The sequence below is a fragment of the Capra hircus genome, chromosome 8 (assembly GCF_001704415.2).
Source record: "Capra hircus breed San Clemente chromosome 8, ASM170441v1, whole genome shotgun sequence".
NCBI classification, from domain to species: domain Eukaryota; kingdom Metazoa; phylum Chordata; class Mammalia; order Artiodactyla; family Bovidae; genus Capra; species Capra hircus.
In genome coordinates, this window is record NC_030815.1 from 85,459,367 (window position 1) to 85,478,828 (window position 19,462).

A 19,462-nucleotide genomic window follows, 5' to 3' on the forward strand; every position below is an offset into this window, starting at 1 on the left:
CCTGTCCATCACCAACTCCCAAGTTTTCTCAAACTCATGTCAATTGAGTTGGTGATGCCATCCAGCCATCTCATCCCCTGTCATCCCCTTCTCCTCCCACCTTCAATCTTTCCCAGCATCAGGGCCTTTTCAAATGAGTCAGCTATTTGCCAAAGTGGCCAAAGTATTGGAGTTTCAGCTTCAGCATCAGTCCTTCCAATGAATATTCAGGACTGATTTCTTTTAGGATGGACTGGTTTGATCTCCTTGCAGAACAAGGGACTCTCAAGAGTCTTCAACACCACAGTTCAAAAGCATCAATTCTTTGGCGCTCAGCTTATAGTTTTACTGACTTAATGAAGGAAGGTCACTATTCCAAACTGTTTCTTCTTAGAGACTAATTTAAATATTAATGTCATCATTGAAAATCCACACTATGCCCATATGTAAAATAGCTTATTGGTAAGCATCGTGTTAAGCTTCCCTGGTGGCTCAGAGGGTAAAGCATCTGCCTGCAAGGTGGGAGACCTGGGTTTGATCCCTGGGTCGGGAAGATCCCCTGGAGAAGGAAATGGCAACCCACTCCAGTACTCTTGCCTGGAGAATCCCATGGACAGAGGAGCCTGGTGCATGGGGTCGACAAAGAGTCAGACACGGCTGAATTATTTCACTTTCACTTTCAAGCATAGTGTATGAGTCCCTTGCTGGCTCAGCTGGTAAAGAATCTGCCCGCTAATGCAGGAGACACAAAAGACACAGATTTGATCCCTGGGTCAAGAAGATACCTTGGAGAAAGAAATGGCAACCTGCTCCAGTATTCTTGACTGGAAAATTCCAGGGACAGAAGAGCCTGGCAGGCTACAGTCCATGGAGTCACAAAGAGTCAGACACGACTGAACATGCACACACACACACACACAAGCATTATATACAGTCTACACTACTTTATTAATATAACAGCATTACACCTCCATTCCTAGATGATCACTCAGTTAATGGGATAGTTAGTCCTATCACTCTCTAGGAAACTCTGCTGCTGCTGCTAAGTTGCTTCAGTCATGTCCTGCCGGGAGCCAGCATGAGGAATCCCATCTGTGACAAGGTCATGCGGCAGAGATCTGATGGGCAAGACGAATCAGATCTCAGGATGTCCCCCTGGTATTTCCTGAGCATGTACCCAAAAACCAAAAATCTGCCGGCCTTTGTACTCTGCTTTCCCACTCTTCTGACACTCTCTGGAAAAAAGTCAACTCAGGGCTTTAGTCTTCTGCATTTGAAAGGGATGTTTCAGTTAAACCCCCTCTGATAACTCTCTAGCTTGCCTAACAGGTTCCCCCGGACCTCTTACAGCTTGTGAATTGCTTACAGCTCCCCAACCATGAGAGGCACAAAGCTTAAAAGCATCTTAAAGATACAGAGCCTTTTCTAAAGAGCTAAAAATCATATTGGTGATGGGTTTTCACTACTGACTCAATAACTGCCACCAGGCCTCCGTATTCTTTATCTTTTAGGCACCTGGGAGGATGTTAATCAATGTAAATGGGATATGAAAAAAGGTATATAACAGTTTTGATGTTAGCAACACTAGAATTTTGAGTTAATTACTTTTCTTTTGTTATAAATCACTGTACTCCTTTTACTTGTTATAAATTGCTGCATCTTTGCTATATAAGAATGTAACTTTATTTAGTGTTTTCTGAGAGTGGCACAAGACTTTGAGAAGAACAATACAAATAAATCTTCTGGTTGACAAACCCTTATCAGAAAAAAAGGCTGTAAAATGTTAATTGGCCCTTTTGGCCGGAAGATGATGTAAATCACCTAAGACTTGTGTATGCAACTAGGTATGCAGAGAGAAAAGCCTGGTTTTGATAAGAGTCGGGACTGGTAACGCTGCATAACTTTGTATTACCCATTGATCTCTACGTACAATCAAAAAGGTATAAAAGGCCTTTCTAGACAATAGAGGCCGGGCCAGTCATTGGAAGGACTGGTTTCCCCTGTGTCTCCTCTTTACTCTATTTTCTGGCTGAATTCCCGTCTGGGGCGTGGAGGCTCGCCATGTCTACTTACTTGTCCCAGCTTCTAAGATCCACGAGAGAGGGAGTGCAAGGTGGGGCACCCTCCAATATTCAAGAGGACGCTGGTGGCCTAATGTAGATGGTGCAAGCTCCTTGTCTGGAACTTTATTGGCTTTCCACGTAAACCAAGTTATTCAGCCTCTTTTTCTCCACTTAATTTTCCTACTATACTATTATTTCCTAATCTTATATTAATAAATAAATAAGTTTTTTCCTCGCCAATGCCGTCCCTGCTTCGAATTCCCTGGATCCACCAGGGCTGGATCCTGGCAGTGTCCAACTCTGTGCGACCCCATAGACGGCAGCCCACCGGGCTCCCCCATCCCTGGGGTTCTCCAGGCAAGAACAGTGGAGTGGGTTGCCATTGCCTCCTCTAACAGTGGCTGCTGCTGCTGCTGCTAAGTCGCTTCAATCATGTCTGACTCTGTGAGACTCCATAGACTGCAGCCCACCAGGCTCTGCCATCCCTGGGATTCTCCAGGCAGGAACACTGGAGTGGGTTGCCATTTAACTCTGAGGCTGACAAATAAAAAATGCAAGTATAAAAGCAAATGAGAGAAAATTTTGGACATACAAAGATGTAGGAAGTGTACGACATAGACTTTTCTGAAAGAAGTCCTCCAGGATGTTCTCTAGTGCGAGACAGACACTGAATTCAAGAGAGAGGGAAGACAGGAAACACAAGAACATGGACACATAATTAGTAACTTATGATTACATCTAAAATATTGTCAGTAAATAATAAACTGGATCTAAACTCCCGTATAATGCCAGAGTTAGAACTGGAGTGAAACTATCAGGAGTATTTTTTAAAAAGTATTAAAAAATTATTTTTTTAAAATTAATTTATTTATTTTAATTGGAGGCTAATTTACTTTTCTGGTATTCAGCTGCATGAGCTGCTTGTATTTTTGGAGATTAATTCTTTGTCAGTTGCTTTATTTTACAATATTATGGTGGGTTTTGCCATACATTGACATGAATCAGCCATGGGTGTACATGTGTCCCCTTCCTGAATCCCCCTCCTATCTCCCTCCCCAGCCCATCCCTCAGGGTTGTCCCAGTGTACCAGCTTTCAGTGCCCTGTTTTATGCATCAAACTTGGACTGGTCATCTATTTCACTTATGGTAATATACATGTTTCAGTGCTATTCTCTCAAATCATCCCTCCTTTGCCCTCTCCCACAGAGTCCAAAAGTCTGTTTTTTCTATCTGTGTTTCTTTTGCTGTCTCATATATAGGGTCATCATTACCATATTTTCTAAATTCCATATATATGCATTAATATACTGTATCAATGTTTTTCTTTCTGACTTACTTCACTTTGTATAATAGGCTCCAGTTTCATCCACCTCAGTAGAATTGATTCAAATGCGTTCTTTTAAATAGCTGAGTAATATTCCATTGTGTATATGTACCACTGCTTTCTTATCCATTCGCCTGCTGGTGGACATCTAGGTTGCTTCTGTGTCCTAGCTATTACAGACAGTGCTGCAATGAACATTGGGATACACGTGTCTCTTTCAATTCTGGTTTCCTTGGTGTGTATGTCCAGCAGTGGGATTGCTGGGTTGTATGGCAGTTCTGTTTCCAGTGTTTTAAGGAATCTCCACACTGTTCTCCAGAGTGGCTCTACTAGTTTGCACTCCCTCCAACAGAGTAAGAGGGTTCCCTTTTCTCTGCACCTTCTCCAGCATTTATTGTTTATAGACTTTTTGATAGCAGCCATTCTGACCAGCGTGAGATGGTACCTCATTGTGGTTTTGATTTGCATTTCTCTGACAATGAGTGATGTTGAGCATCTTTTCATGTGTTTGTTAGCCATCTGTATGTCTTCTTTGGAGAAATGTCTGTTTAGTTCTTTGGCCCATTTTTTGATTGGGTCATTTATTTTTCTGGTATTGACCTGCATGAGCTGCTTGTATATTTTGGAGATTAATTCTTTGTCAGTTGCTTCATTTGCTATTATTTTCTCCCATTCTGAAAGCTGTCTTTTCACCTTGCTTAGAGTTTCCTTCGTTGTGCAAAAGCTTTTAAGTTTAATTAGGTCCCATTTGTTTATTTTGCTTTTATTTCCATCACTCTGGGAAGTGGGTCATAAAGGATCCTGCTGTGATTTATGTCAGAGAGTGGTTTGCTCATGTTTTCCTCTGGGAGTTTTATAGTTTCTGGTCTTACATTTATATCTTTAATTCATTTGAGTTTCTTTTTGTGTATGGTGTAGGAAAGTGTTCTAGTTTCCTTCTTTTACAGGTGGTTGACCAGTTTTCCCAGCACCACATGTTAAATAGATTGTCTTTTCTCCATTGTATATTCTTGCCTCCTTTGTCAAAGATAATGTGTCCATAGGTGCATGGATTTATTTCTGCGCTTTCTAATTTGTTCCATTGATCTATATTTCTGTCTTTGTGCCAATGCCATACTGTCTTGATGACTGGAGCTTTGTAGTATAGTCTGAAGTCAGGCAGGTTGATTCCTCCAGGAACTATCAGAATTCTTAACCAAATGCAGAGAGAATACAAAAGCCCTACTCTCAGTGTCTCCACTGCCTCCACTGTCTCCAATTCAATCTTTATGAAACAATAGTTCTCATAGAATAATGACTCTGCTGGATTAAATCAATTCCTACCGTAAATAGGCAAATTTTCTTAACACCTTAGAAAAGATATGCTGTACAGAAAAAAAATGACACAATTTTGAATATTTTAATTGTTAACAAATACTTAGAGCATCTTGTATCCTAACCATAAGAGGTAATATCAAAGATTCTGAATTCAATGTACTGAAAAATACATTTGCTTGAGTCTGATCTCCAGAAAGTTTGTTAGGCTCAATTATGATGCTTTTATATTAAGCGTAATTATAGTGGAACTTTTTGAAACAAGCATGCATCTCATATTTACTTACATGTGATACATGATATATATATGAAGGGCTTTTAAGAGAAAAAAAAAAACATTTTCTAGTGTGGCTTTCCTGCATGTTAATAATCAAAGAAGGAAACTGGATGCAATGTTTGGACAAATTCTTAGGGAAATTAAAAGGAAATAATTGCCAAATGACAAATCATAATGAAAAGAGTTTAGACAGAACACACAAACCAAAATATGTGCAAGGAAGAAACATAACAGTGAGGCCAGTGTAGGCATTGGTCACATATTCCCGGGAATCAATTTGGTTCTACCTCCTAGGACTAATGTGAGTGTAAATTTATTAAAAGCATCTGAGAATTAAGAGACAAAATGGAAAATTGTTATTATTTATTTAGCTGGCAGAGGAGTTAGAAGCATCTGAAATATATACATTCAAAAAATCATGGCAAATAAATAGGGGGGAAAGTGGAAACAGTGACAGATTTCATTTTCTTGGGCTCCAAAATCACTGAGAACACTGACTGTAGCCACGAAATGAAAAGACATTTGCTACTTGGAAGAAAAGCTATGACAAACTCAGATAGCATATTAAAAAACAGAGACATTACTTTGCCAATAAAGGTCCATATAATCAAGCTATGGCTTTTGCCAGTAGTCATGAACGGATGTGAGAGCTGGACCATAAAGAAGGCTGAGTGCCAAATTGATGCTTTCAAACTGTGGTCCTGGAGAAGACTCTTGAGAGTCCCTTGGACAGCAAGGAGATCAAACCAGTCAATCCTATGGGAAATCAACCCTGAATATTCACTGGAAGGACTGATGCTGTAGCTAAAGCACCAATACTTTGGCCACCTGATGTGAAGAGCCAACTCATTAGAAAAGACCCGGATGCTGGGTAAGTTTAAGGGCAAGAAGAGAAGGGGATGACAGGGATGAGATGGTTGGATGGCATCAATGACTTATAGACATGAGTTTGAGCAAACTCCAGGAGATAGTGAAGGACAGGGAAGCCTGGCATGCTGCAGTTCATGGAGTTGTAAAGAGTCAGACATGACTTAGCAACTGAACAACAACATACCCAAACCTCAAAAGATATATAGATACATATATACATGCGTATGTGTGTGTGTGTGTGTATCTACATAAAATTTTGCCCCATTTACTTTGTCTATCACTCACTCTCTCTCCATATTTTTTTTCTAACTTATTTCAAAATAAGTTGCAGACACAAGGATTTATTACCCTTAAATACTTAAATATAAGAACACTGCTTATATAACCACAGTACAAAAATTAAAAACTAGAAATTCAACATTGACACACTCATTAACTAAAATATAGACTATATTCAAATTCTAAAAAATTGTTCTAATATATGTTTACATGTTTGTAATACACACATGTATGTGTGTGTATACGTATTTATATTTGCATATTTTGGACACACAACTTTTTTGTTTTTTTTTAAACATACACAGAAAAAGAGTTCACAGAAAGTGTCATAATTTTAAGTCTCATTCAAAACCTTAAACTTGATAACTCAAGAAAGTAAATTGAAGGATGTTTGATAAACACAGTTCATTTCCTAGTTCATTAATTTCATGATGTATTTTAAAACAGTGTGACCTGTATTTCTAAGCACCATTTCTTGTTATAATTAGTGAGAAAAGAAATGAGAAATTTAGCTTAAAAAATATTTTGAAAGCAGAAGTCCAGAGATCCAGCTCTAAGAATAAATGCTATTTAGTGTATATTTTTAAAAAGTATAATTGAGTTATTACTGGTAAATTTGGAGAAGGAAATGGCAACCCACTTCAGTATTCTTGCCTTGATAACCCCATGGAGCCTGGTGTGCTACCATTCATGCAGTTGCAAAGAGTTGGACACGACTTAGTGATTCAGCAACAACTGGTAAATTAACAGGAAAAAAACTGTAGATGGGCCTGACATACCTTCCTGATGCGTTCTTTAAAGGCTTATAATCATTCAGCCTATAGACTAAGGAAGTTCTGTCTTTGCTCATAGTGACATGAACAGTCCCAGGGTTTCCCTTCCTGGAGATCTTGGTGGAGAAGGAAGGCCGGAAAGTCTAGCTCTAAGTCATCCAATTGTCCAAAGGATGTGCCGGTGTGAGGCCAACTGCTGCTCCCTGGGACTGGAAGGGTCCTGCTCCAGGGTTCCATGGTCAGTTCTGACTTCAGTGGCAGTTGAGTGAGAAGACTCAACTGTGCAGGCTTGATGGGCATCCATGTGTAATGGTTCAGCTTGTGAGAAAGGAGGAAATCATTCCCTGGAACACAGAATGAGAGCCATCCAGGAGGGTATTCTGGTGATGACATTGTGATACTAGATCATTAGACATAATCTTCGACTTGAACTTTCATATATAACACACATATATGAAATAGATATGAATTTATATTGTTGTTGTTCAGTCACTAAGTTGTGTCTGATTCTTTGTGACCCCGTGGACTGCAGCACTTCAGGCTGTCCTGTCTTTCACTATCTCCCAGAGTCTGCTCAAACTCATGTCCACTGAATCAGTGATGTTATCCAACCATCTCATACTCTGTTGCCCTCTTCACCTCCTGCCCTTATATATATATATGACTATATATATGTATGTGTGCTAAGTCACTTCAGTTTTGTCCAACTCTTTGTGACCCTATGGACTGTAGCCCACCAGGCTCCTCTGTCCATGGGATTCTCCAGGAAAGAATACTAGAGTGGGTTGCCTTGCCCTTCCTCCAGGGGATCTTCCCAATCCAGGGATCAACACGCATCTCTTATGTCTCCTGCATTGGCAGGTGAATTCTTTACCACTAGCGCTACCTGGGAAGCCCACAAATATATATATGATAAGTAGGAATTGTTATAAGTTGTTTTACAATTTTTTATTCTGTTTTGTTTTGTTGAGATACTTCCTTTTGGTAATTGTCAATTTTGATAAAATTTGAAACTTGAAGAAAATCATGAGACTAGACAAAGAGGTCCTGAAATTATCAAATTTAACATTTTAAATATTTTGTCCCACATACTTTATCTCTCTTTCACTCTCTTTTTCTCCATTTTTTTCCCTGAATCACCTGAAAATAAGTCAAAGACACTAGACTTTATTAAAAGATGCTTACTTCTTGGAAGGAAAGTTATGACCAACCTAGACAGCATATTAAGAAGCAGAGACATTACTTTACCAACAAAGGTCCATCTAGTCAAGGCTATGGTTTTTCCAGTGGTCATGTATAGATGTGACAGCTGGACTATAAAGAAAGCTGAGCACTGAAGAATTGAGGCTTTTTAACCGTGGTGTTGGAAAAGACTCTTGAGAGTCCCTTGGACTGCAAGGAGATCCAACCAGTCCATTCTAAAGGAAATCAGTCCTGGGTGTTCATTGGAAGGACTGATGCTGAAGCTGAAACTCCAATATTTGGCCACCTGATGGGAAGAGCTGACTCATTGGGAAAGACCCTGATGCTGGGAAAGATTGAGGGCAGGAGGAGAAGGGGATGACAGAGGATGAGATGGTTGGATGGCATCACTAACTCAATGGACATGGGTTTGGGTGGACTCTAGGAGTTAGTGATGGACAGGGAGGCCTGGTGTGCTGCGGTTCATGGGGTCACAAAGAGTCGGACATGACTGAGTGACTAAATTGAACTGAACTGAAACATTTAAGAATACACTTATTACATAACCACAGAGTTAAAAACCTGGACATTCATCATCACAACACTTTTAACTAAAACATATCCTATATTCAAATTTTGTTATTTGTCCTAATAATGCCCTTCATAATTATGTTGCTCTAGGTTCAGGATAGAATCTGGGACTGCTCATTTCATTTAGGTCATATATCTTTAATCTGGAGACTTTCCTCATGTCTTTCATGACCTAGAAACTTTGAAAAATGTGGACCGATTATTTTTAGTTTGGTTTCCACATGATTAGATACATATTAGCAGCTTGGGAGGAATTCCATAAAACTGATGTTATGTCCTATAGTACCCTGTAGGATGGCACATACTCCAACACCAAGAATCCCAGGGACACTTGATGGCCATTTGCCTCATTGTTGGTGATATTAACATTGTTTGGGTAAGCAGATTGTTCCTTGACTATAAATTTTCTTGTCTCCATTTCTAACTAATAAGCTGTTTGGTAGGGAAAATATTTCAAAACTAAGCAGTTATCCTGTTCTTCATCAAACTTTCACTCATTGTTCATTCTTAATATGCTCTGAAGTAAGTGTACATGCTAAGTTGCTTCAGTTGTGTCTGACTCTGTGAGACACTATGGACTGTAGCCCGCCAGGCTGCTCTGTCCAAGGGATTCTCCAGGTAAGAATACTGGAGTGGGTTGCCATGCTCTTCTCCAGGGGATCTTTCTGACCCAAGGATCAAACTTGAATCCCCTAGAACTCCGGAATAGGCAGGAAGGTTCTTTATCACTGTGCCACCTGGGAAGCCCAATGCTCTGAATACACATCTCCAATGCCATCATTTCTCCTACATTTGTTAATTAGCATTCACTGTAAGAAATAGCTTTTCCTTTTCTCTCACTTATTATGTATTCATTAATTTATTTACATCAGTATATACTCACATGCTCCTGTTTAATTTTATTCCTTAGTTATTTTGAAGCTCAGTTGTCTCCTTTATTAGTCAGTGCAGGGTGCTATAACAAAACACCATAGGTTGGTTGACTTGGATGACACAAATGTATTTCTCACAGTTCTGGAAGTTACAAGTTCAGAAACAAGGCATTATAAAGGCAGGTTTCATCCTGGGGCTTTTCTGGGTTTATAGGTGGCTGCTGTCTCACTGTGTGTTCATATGGGCTCTTCTTAATGTGCACTTGGAAAAAGGAGGGGTGTTCTGATGTCTCTTGCAAGTGCTTCACTCTCACGATCTCATCAAACCTAGTTACCTCTCAAAAGCCCCACCTCCAAGCCCATCTCATTGGTGGTTAGAATTTCCACGTATGAATTTAGGAGGGGATAAAATGTTCATTCCATCTGGGCAATCATCTCCTGTTGGCCAAAGGGAAAGACTTCAAAACAACTCTTAAGTCCTTTTCACAAGCTCCAGTATTACTTGAAGACTTTTTTGCTTTCTGGCATAAGATGTACCAAGGTCATCTTGTTCTTTCACTGCCTGAAACATGGAATCAAGAATTTTCCAAGGACCTTTGTTTTTATTTTATGGGGAGTGGTATTTAGAAAACAGCATGCTACTATGTGCTCATTGCTACTGGCTTATAAATGCTTCTAGGACCTCTCGGCAGAAAGAACTAAATGAACATACAGACACATACACACATATACACATATATACATACATATACACATCCACATACCACACAAATACACATACGCTTCACACACACGCCTATAAACATACTACACGTGAACACACACACATCCACAGACACAGAGGCACAAACATATATACATGTATATAAGCTTTGCAAAACTAATAAAATACACAAAATAGACATTTTTAATATTCTTGTGCCTGACACCATCACAGAACCTTACCTCTTAGGAAATGGAATAAGAGTCAAGGAACATGGCAGACAAAGGTCTTAGAATCAGGAGTTACAGTCTGTTAAATACCTGTTCGTCTGAGAAATGGCCATGAGGCATGCTAAACTGAGTGACTGCTGTATCTCTGAGCAATAGCTTGAGTCCTAAATGTGCTGTGTTTAAACTCTATTACTAAAGTCGCAAAGGTCATACACATTTACTCTAATATTGGAATAAATATAAATAAATATAATAACAATTCTTAGTTTGTAAAACAGAGATGAATACCTGCTTTCCATGAGAACTTTGCTATTCAGGGCCTTCATTTTTTTTTTTTTTCACTATGTTTTAATTTATTAAGGGAAGGATAATTGCTTTACAGAATTTTGTTGTTTTCTGTCAAACCTCAACATGAATCAGCCATAGGTATACATATATCCCCTCCCTTCTGAACCTCCGTCCCATCTCCCTCTCCACCCCACCCCTCTAGGTCGATACAGAGCCACTGTTTGAGCTTCCTGAGCCATACAGCAAATTCCCGCTGGCTATCTACTTTACGTTTGGCAGTGTAAGTTTCCCTGTTACTCTTTCCATACATCTCACCCTCTCCCCTCTCCTCATGCCCATAAGTCTATTCTCTATGTCTGTTTCTCCATTGCTGCCCTGTAAATAAATTCTTCAGTACCATTTTTCTAGATTCTGTATATATGTGTTAGAATACAATATTTATCTTTCTCTTTCTGACTTACTTCACTCTGTATAATAGGTACTAGGTTCATCCACTTCATTAGAACTGACTCAAATGTGTTCCTTTTTATGGTTGAGAAACATTCCTTCATGTATATGTACCACAACTTCTTTATCCATTCATCTGTCGATGGGCATCTAAGTTGCTTCCATGTTCTAGCTATTGTAAACCGTGCCACAATGAACAATGGGATACATGTGTCTTTTTCAATTTTGGTTTCCTCGGGGTATGTGCCTAAGAGTGGGATTACTGGATCATATGGTGGTTTTATTCTGATTTTTTAAAGGAATTTCCATACCATCTTCTATAGTGCCTGTATCAATTTACATTCCCATCAATATTGCAAGGGTGTTCCCTTTTCTCCACACCCTCTCCAGCATTCATTGTTTATAGACTTTTTGATGATGGCCATTCTGACTGGTATGATATCTCACTGTAGTTTTGATTTGCTTTTCTCTACTATGAGCAACGTTGAGCATTTTTTCATGTGTTTGTTGGCAATCTGTATGTCTTCTTTGGAGAAATGTCTGTTTAGGTCTTTTTCTCACTTTTTGATTGGGTTGTTTATGTTTCTGGTATTGAGTTGTATGAGCTGCTTGTATATTTTGGAAATTAATCCTTTGTCAGTTGCTTCATTTGCTATTATTTTCTCCCATTCTGAGGGTTGTCTTTTCACCTTGTTTATAGTTTCCTTTTCTGCGCAAAAGTTTTTAAGTTCAACCAGGTCCCACTTGTTTACTTTCGCTTTTATTTCCATTACTCTAGGAGGTGGGTCATAGAGGATCTTGCTTTGATTTATGTCATCGAGTGTTCTGCCTATGTTTTCCTCTAAGAGTTTTATAGTTTCTGGTCTTACATTTAGGTCTTTACTCCATTTTGAGTTATCTTTGTGCATGATGTTAGGAAGTGTTCTAATTTCATTCTTTTACATGTAGCTGTCCAGTTTTCCCAGCACCATTCATTAAAGAGGCTGCAGGGCCCTCATTTTGTTGGGCTCATACTGAACAATCACCGACTCAATGGACATGAGTTTGAGCAAACTCTAGGAGACAGAGAAGAACAGGGAAGCCTGGCATGCTGCAGTCCATGGGGTGGCAAATGGTCAGACACTACAGCGGCTAAACAACAACATACAGAAAAAAGCAAGCAGGGGGCAAAGGGAAGGCAAGGCTCCACAAGGCACAAACAAATCTCTTAATCTCAACTCTGGACCGTGTAGAAATTCTCAGCTATATGAAAATTATATCAGTTCATTCAATTCTCCTAGCTATATTAAATTAATAGGAAGTGTTCTATATTATAACTCTTAATGTAACCTTTGAGAGCAGGATAGATACACTCATAAAGTTTTATTGGATTTCCTGAAATATGCCAAGAGAAGACTAGAAGGCAGTTTGGCAGAATACTGTATCAAGGCTTGCTGAATGATGGATGTCATCAATGGGATCATCCAGTGTGGGCATTGGATGATCAGGGACATTCAGATGATGTTTTCCAAGACAAGGGTAAATAAGGATCAGCTAGTTTGAAAGTGTAATTGGAAAATATTCTATACACACCAAACTGTTTTAGAAAAGTTTAATTTAATTCAAGGAAGATAACTGATTGTGTATCTCCATGTGAACTTTTGTTATTAGCAAAGGACCACCCACACATACATAATACTATTGAAAAAAATTTAAAAATCCTTCTTTTCAGAATCCTGTCTTCACTAACACATCTAGATAAGAGGACCTGTATAGAAATCCTATACAAATTCCTTTAAACTCTTCCAACAAACTCAAGCTTCTTCCCTTCTTAAACCAAAAAGAAAAATGATAAGACTTCAGTTCTCAGCTAAGTTTACCCAGAATGACTATAAAATAAGACTAAAATAACCTAAAACAAAAACCTAGGTCTTTGAAGTTCAACCAAGGCCACCAAGATGCCAGAGTAAAGGGAAATACATAGAGTGGGGCTTATGTTCACCACAACATTTCCCTTCAGAGAATTTGTTAGTTTGCCACGCTGGACACACACAGAGCAAAAAGTTAGCAGCCCAGAGCTTATAGCAATCTCACTGGACTGAAGGAGATGACGGCCAAAATTTGAGAAGAAACGGAGCCAAAAAGGACCTGACATTCTGCATTGCAACTTCCTTCTTCATAGTTAGTTAGCTAGTTAGTTTAGTAGCTAAGTTGTGTTCAACTCTTGAGACCCCATGGACTGTAGCCTGCCAGGCTCCTCTGTCCATGGGATTTCCCAGGCTAGAATACTGGAGTGGGTTGCCATTTCCTTCTCCAGGAGATCTTCCCAACCCAGGAATTGAACCCAGGTCTCCTGAATTGCAGGTGGATTCTTTACCAACTGAGGTACGAAGGCACTTATTAATTCCTAAGCTGGATGCCTTTTCTAAACCCAGGTTGAGTATCTGGAAGTTCTTGGTTCACATAATGTTGAAGCCTAGGTTGGAGGATTTTGAGCATAACCTTACTGACATGGGAGATGAGTGCAATTGTCCAGTAGTTTGAACATTCTTTAGTATTGCCCTTCTTAGGAATTAGGAAAACTCAGAGGAACCAGAGATCAAATTGCCAACATTTGCTGGATCATAGAGAAAGCAAGGGAATTCCAGAATAACATCTACCTCTGTTTCACTGACTATGCTAAAGCCTTTGACTGTGTGGATCATAACAAACTGTGGAAAACTCTTAAAGAGATGGGAACACCAGACCATCTTATCTGTCTCCAGAGAAACCTATATGGGGGTCAAGAAGCAAGAGTTAGGATCCTGTATGGAACAGCTGACTGGTTCAGAATTGAGAAAAGAGTATGACAAGGCTGGTTACTGTCAATGTATTTATTTAACTTATACGCAGAGCACATCATGTGAAATTCCAGGCTGGATGAGTTACAAACTAGAATCAAGATTGCCAGGAGAACTATCAACAACTTCAGATATGTGAATGATACCACCCTAATGGGAGAAAGTGAAGAGGAAGTAAAGAGCCTCCTGATGAGGGTGAAAGAGGAGAGTGAAAAAGCTAGTTTAAAACTAAATATTAAAAATTCTAAGATCATGGCATCTGGTCACATCACTTCATGGCAAATAGAAGGGGAAAAGATAGAACCAGTGACCCATTTCCTCTTCTTGGACTCTAAAATCACTGCAGATGGTGAAATTAGATGGTGAAATTAGACATGAACTTAGAAGATGACTGCTCTCGGCAGGAAAGCTATGACAAACATGAAAGTGAAAGGCACTGAGTCATGTTCGACTCTTTGTGACCCCATGGACTGTAGCCCTCCAAACTCCTCTATCCACGGAATTCTCTAGGCAAGAATGCTGGAGTAGGTTACCGAATCTTCTCCAGGAGATCTTTCCGACCCAGGGATTGAACCCAGGTCTCCAGCATTGCAGGCATACTCTTTACCATCTGAGCAACAATAGTGTATTAAAAAGCAAAGATATCACTTTGCCAACAAAGGTCCATATAGCCAAGGCTACTGTCTCTCCAGCAGTCATGTATGATGTGAAAACTGGACAATAAAGAAAGCAGAAGCTGAATAATTAATGCTTTTGGACTGTGGTGCTGGAAAAGATTCTTGAGAGTCCCTTGGAAAGCAAGAAGATCAAACCAGTCAATCTTAAAGAAATCAACTCTGAATACTCTTTGGAAAGTCTGATGCTGAAGCTCCAATACTTTATCCACCTGACGTGAAAAGTCAACTCATTGGAAAAGACCCTGACACTGTGAAAGACTGAAGGCAGAAGGAGAATAGGGCAACAGAGTATGAGATGATTGGATGGCATCACCGATTCAATGAACATGAACTTGGGCAAACTCCGGTAGATGGTGAGGGATAGGGAAGCCCGACGTGCTGCAGTCCATGGGGTCACTAAGAGTTGGCAACTGAACAAAAACAGACTGGATGCACACATATGAAAAGACAAGCAGAAAAGCAGAGTTTTTTCCCCTTTCTTTTTTTTTTAGTATAAATTTATTTATTTTAATTGGAGGCTAATTACTTTACAATATTGTATTGGTTTTGCCATACACTGACATGAATCCACCACGGGTGTACATGTGTTCCCCATCTTGAAACCCCCTCCCACCTCCCTCCCCATACCATCCCTCTGGGTCATCCCAGTATACCAGCCCTGAGCATCCTGTATCATGCATCGAACCTGGACTGGCGATTCATTTCACATGATAATATACATGTTTCAATGCCATTCTCCCAAATCATCCCACCCTCGCCCTCTCCCAGAGTCCAAAAGACTGTTCTATACATCTGTGTCTCTTTTTCTGTCTCGCATAAGACAAGCAGAAAAGCAGTTTTAAGAAATTAATAAAACAAAAGCAGAGTTTCAGCTATCTAATTTTGCTGGAGTAATAGAAGCTGGAATTCAGAGCCTATCAAAGAGCAGAAATCTTGGTTAACATTCTAAGCTTTCATTTGAGACTTCAGAAAGTCTTCACCATGGAAATCAGAACAAACCAGAAAGACCAGTTTTAGCAATGTTGGAAATACTATCTGAATAAGATTCAGAGGAACTACTCACTTTTAATTTGCCTACCAGTAGAGAAACCTATCTAAAGAAAACCAACTTCATCTTGAGCCTATATAATTGCTTATCAAAATTTCTGCCATTTAATGAAAATTTAGTACACTAAAAATTCAGGAAACATGATCAGGTAATCAAAAATACAAAAGTGAAAACAGACAAGAGCAAAAACCCACAGGTAATCCATACCTGTCATGCCCTGGATCTCCCAGAAGCCAACTATGAGTCAGAGTTTACTCAGATGCACTTGTGAGCAATACTTACGGAAGGAAGGGTACAGTGGCAGGACTGGGAAGAGAGAGAGGTTGAGTCAGCAAGAAGCCCTGATGATAGTCTAAACTGACAACATGAAGAACTCCAGAGCAAGAATGAGCTTTCCAATGTATGTCACCTTGGGCAAAGAAGAGTAGGCTTTTATGCTCTTCATCAGTCAAAAGGGTCAAGACCTTGACAAAGTGACTTTCTGGAGCTAAGGTAATCCCTGGAGTTGCTGAGAGCTGAATGTTGTCTGCTGGCAGAATTCCCAGCAGTGGAGCCAAAAAATGTTTCGGTGAACAGGGAATCTGGGTACACATCACAGGCTCAAGAAGATACATAAAATATGACAGGTAGATAAAAGTAAACTGGGATTTTAAAAAGATTTAGTGTTACTGTGGCCTACCAAAAAAATAGAAGCCAAGACAAATTAAATGTGCAAGACACTAAGCCAAAGACCCATCTAAATTGTGTCCAGATTCCTCTGACTCACATGACCTCTGAGATAATAAATGTATGTGGTGTTTTAGCCCCTAAACTTAAGGCCATTGGTTATGCAGAAATAGAAAACTGAACATAGTGGAATAAAGTGCCCTGAACAACAGAGAAAAAATAGATTGGAAAACAAAAAAGGAACAGAGCTTCAGACTTATTGGATACATCAAAACCTTTAATGTTAAATGTTTGTGTCACTTTATTCACAGAAGAGACTGTGTGAGGAAAAACATTTTTAATACTAAAACCTTCCCAACATTGGCAAAAACATAAACTTCCACATTCAAGAATCTCAGTGAATCCAAATAAATCCATGCCCAAATACATCATAAGCAAAATGCTAAAAAAAAAAAAAAAAAAAAAAAGCAGGCATTACATGGAGAGGAATAGTGATTTGAATCAGGATCAGGAGATGATTTTCATCAAAAACCATGGAGATAAGAAACTAGAACATATGTTATACTGGGAGAAAAAAAAATCTATGTGCATTTAAAATGTTATTCTGGAATAAAGGCAACATAGACATATTCTAAGATGAAGGAAAACTAAGAGAATACATTCTAGCAAGTTGCTCTAAAATAAATGCTAAAAGGAATTTTTATGAAATAATAACCAAAAAAAAAAGGGTAGAATTTCAGGAATACAAAAAAGAGAAAAAGAAATAGTATCTATTTAAATATTTTAAAATTTTTTCTCAAGTTCTTTTAAATATGTGTGACAATTCATATCACAATTTATATTATTGATGATGTCAATAATATAAATAGGGAGAGTTAATGGGCTTATATGGTGGTAAAGAGTTTCTATATTTAATTTGAAGTGTTGAAATATTAAAGTTTTAGCATAATATGAAAAGGTAAATATATATATTATAATCCTGGAGTGAGTAGCCATTCCCTTTTCCAGGAGATCTTCCCAACCCAGGGATCAAACCCAGGTCTCCTGTATTGCAGGCAGATTCTTTACCATCTGGGCCACTAGGGAAGCCCATCATGATATCTAGAGAAACCAATTTAAAAACTACAGAAGTATTATTTTTAAATCAATAAATAATTTAAAATGGAAACCTAAAAACAATTCAAATACTCCAAAAGAAGTCAAAAAGAGTAAACAGGAACAGAAAACAGAGTGAAAAAACAGAAAACAAGTAATAGGATTGTAGGCCTAAATACACACTTATCAATATTATGTTAAATGTTAATAGTATAAACACACATATTAAAAGACAGATTGTCAGAATGGATTTTCTAATGACTTCATGCTGCTAGCAAGAAGGGCACTTTAAATGAATGATACACACAGGTTAAATGGAAAAGGATGGAAAAATATAAGCCTTGCCAACACTGGTGAAAGCAGAAGTCATTACACTGACATCAGACAAATTAGCTCCCTGAGCAATATAAAATAGTGTGGATAGAGAAGAACATTACACAATGATGAAAGTGTCAAATAACAAGGATACATAGCAGTGCTAAATGTATATGCACCAAACAACAGAGATTCAAACTACATGAAGTGAAACTGAGAGAATGGGCAGATCTGCAGCAACAGTTATGGTTGAAAACCTCAGTATTCTGTTCTCAATACTCCATACAATGGGCAGGTAGAAAATCAGTATGAATACAAAAGAACTGAACAACATCATCTACCAACTTCATCTAGTATTTATAGAACACTTCATTCAAGAGAAGCAGAATTCATATTGTTTTCAAATACACATGGAATAATTTGTCAAGAGAGATCATATCCTAGGTTATAAAACAAGCCTTGACAAATTTAAAAAGAATAAATTCAAACAGAATGTGTTCTCTGACCATAGTGAAACTAAACTAGAAATCAATTACAAAAAAGATAAATTAAAAATTCCTAAATACTTAGAAACAAAAGCCATACTTTCAAATAGATATGTGCCAAAAAGGAAGTCTCCAGGGAAATTAGAAAATATTTTGAACTGAATGAAGATGAAAATATAGCTCATCAATATTTGTGATCTAAAGCAGTAGAGAGAAATTTATAGATTTAACAGCTTATATAAGAAAAGAAGTAAAATCTCAAATTAATAACTTCATAAAACCTCTAGCCAGAAAAACAAAGGCATAAATTGCCAATATCAGAAATGGAAAAAAAAAAAAAAAAAGATATCACCTCAGACCTCACAGACATTAAAAGGATAATAAGAGAGAACTATAACAATTCTAGACACATAAATTAGACTTGGATAAAATGGACCAATTCCCTGAAAGCCATAAACTATACCAAAGATTACCCAAGAAAAAATAAACAAGTCAAAGAGTACTATATCTAGCAAGGGAGTTAAAAGTATACTTTAAAAATATCCCCAAAGAAAACTGCAGGTCCCAATAATTTCACTGGAAAATTCTATCAAATCGTTAATCTTTATAAATAAATGGTTCCAGAGCAATTCCTTATCTGTATGCAAAAGAAAAAAGACTCAAACTAAACTTCACACCTTATACAAAATTAACTCAAAAGTGCATCACAGATTTAACTGTAAGGTATAAAACTATAAAACTTACAGAAGAAAACAGGAGAAATTTTAATTACCTTGGTTGATCAAAGTATACCTGGCATGTTTCAAAAGAAAAAAAAATAAGCTGGACTTCATCAAAATTAAAACCTGTTAAAAACATTATTAAGAGAATGAAGAAACAAGGTACAGGCTGGGATAAACATTTGCAAAACACTTATCTGACAATGAACTTGTATCCAGAATTTCCAAATCTCAACAGTAAGAAAACAAAGGAACTTTTTAAAGTGGGAAAACATTTGAACAGACATTTCACCAAAGAAGATGTATTGTTGTCAAATAAGCTCACGAAAAGATGCTCAATGCATTAGCCATTAGCTGTTTGGGAAATGCAAATTAAAATCATAATGAGATACAATTTCACACATTATAATAGCTGAAATATTTTTAATAGTCAATACCGTGTCTGG

The 19,462-nt window shown here is 38.2% G+C and overlaps 1 pseudogene; it reads right to left on the minus strand.

The window, feature by feature from the left end:
• Positions 1–6,956, minus strand: part of LOC102173298 — a 69,608-nt pseudogene extending 62,652 nt beyond the window's left edge.